Source organism: Cupressus sempervirens, chromosome 8, assembly GCF_028749045.1.
Source record: "Cupressus sempervirens isolate cs-2001-9-10 chromosome 8, ASM2874904v1, whole genome shotgun sequence".
In the NCBI taxonomy this organism is placed as follows: Eukaryota; Viridiplantae; Streptophyta; class Pinopsida; order Cupressales; family Cupressaceae; genus Cupressus; species Cupressus sempervirens.
In genome coordinates this window covers 401,984,391-401,986,576 of record NC_143125.1, presented here as the reverse complement: position 1 = coordinate 401,986,576, position 2,186 = coordinate 401,984,391, and positions in this window count along the sequence as shown.

Here is a 2,186-nt window from a genome sequence, read left to right as displayed (position 1 = left end):
GTGATAAGGTTTTCTTGAGAGTGCAACCGTGAAAGAGTCCAATCCGATATGGAAAGGGTTCTAAGCTAGCATCTCGCTTTGTGGGACCATTCAAGATTCTTGAGAGGATTGGCCTGGTTGCTTACCTCCTTGCTCTACTGCCTAGCCTAGCTTGTATTCATGATGTTTTCCATGTTTCAGTACTTCGGCAATATATTCCTGATGTTGTACATGTTCTTGATTGGAATGCATTGTAGGTAGAGGATGGGTAGCTAGCTTTGGAGCCAGTTCATCTTCTGGAGTAGCGAGAGTTGACCCTCAAGGGTCGAACCATCGAGTAGGTTCGTATTATTCACTAATCTTGATTAGGGTAATTAATCTCAATTACTAATTGATTAGCAAAAAGATCACTAACCTAGTCTGACTTAGATCTTTAGGTTACTTGGTTAACCCTAACTATCATGCTAGAATGCATAAACAATTCATGAGTGTCAAGCGACACTATAAAAACATTGTTACAAACCATTAACATTTACTAATTATAGAATGATACATTTTTTCAATCCATGACACAAATAAAATATTAACAATGGCGTTTGCATCTTTCATCAGATTTAACCCTAGTTTCACAAATGGCACATAGGGTTCAGTTTCGTTTCTCCATTAGAATTCTCAGCTAAAATATACTACACACTTATTGCACACATCAGTAGCTCACGAAAACCACATGCATATATGTATATAACATATCAAGGAAATCACATAAATTAAAACATTCATCTTTCAAATAATCAGTTGTTTATCTCGTTCTAATCATATTCTCAATCATTAAAATTTCATAATCAAAGTGTTAATTCTGCATTCACTTACTTCATCAATATACATGTTCATAAAGCATTAAATGAAAAAATCAAATATCTAAAAGTAAAACATCACACAACATGAAATAACATAATATGTTCAGTGTATCTGATAGTGTCTCAAAATATCGAGTCATGAGTATCAAAATAATAATGTATCAACTATACTACAATGGGTCGAGGTGAGGCCTCAGATATATCATATAGATCCCAACTAGCAAGTGACTACAACTCCCTCCCTTAACCACATCAAACATGAAAAATAGAAAGATAAAACAGACACACACACACACCATACACATGCAAGTATGGGGTAAATACCGTAATAATTATAAGTCAAACATCAAATTCTTAGATAAAATAATTCATCATTGTGAATATGAAGTAATCATCATTAAAGAATCATCTAACATTACTATGAAAGGAATCACATTTATTAACTAGGAATCATTAAAGCATCATTAATGCACTAGTAACCATAATCATTAAACAACACATGAAATATAGTCAACTAAGTAATAATCATTGATATATCTCTAGTCCAAGTTATGAAATAATATCCTTGAAAATAACACATCCATGAAATAGGCATAAAAGAGTTTGGTAAATATAATAGAAAAGAAAACTATAGGTGGACACTATAATATTTGTATTGGTTGTTCATATTCCCCAACCTATTTATGGAGACTAGTTTAGATGATATATCCTTATTTTTTATGATTAAATACATGTGGTTACCATATAGGTAAAGGTTATCTACCCGCTCACATTATTGAAGAAACCAAGTGAAAGTGTATGTGCACATAGTTGATTATCCATGGTTATCATGGTTGAGTTGTTTAGCTTGTATATATCTATGGTTATCATGGTTGAGTTATTTAACTTGTATATTAATTTAATGATTCTTTAATGAAAATTTATTGATTACTAGTATGTGTGGTGTATATTTACTCAGTTTAATCAGAATTGAATAATTTATCTAAGTTGGGTTTTTCAAAGTCTTATTTTTAGGCTTTTGGAATTTTTTAAAAAAGTTTTTGGATTTTATCTTTTAGCTTTTTAGAACATGCTTTTATATTGGAAAAGTGGATTAATTTTCCACACTTGAATTTTATTTATATCCATTCTCTCCAAAACCTCTTGTTGGAGATTACCATCTTAAAACTTAGCATCCATTAAGTTGAAAGCTCTAAAGTCTTCTCATGACTCATTTTAGGGATCTCCTAGAACATGGGTACATTTATGCTTGAAATATTGTTTTCTTAAGATTTTCTTCTTTTTTCTGACTATTTTTTCTCTACCCCCAAGATCTTGGAGGACATCTAAATATGAAAAATCCATGTGTAA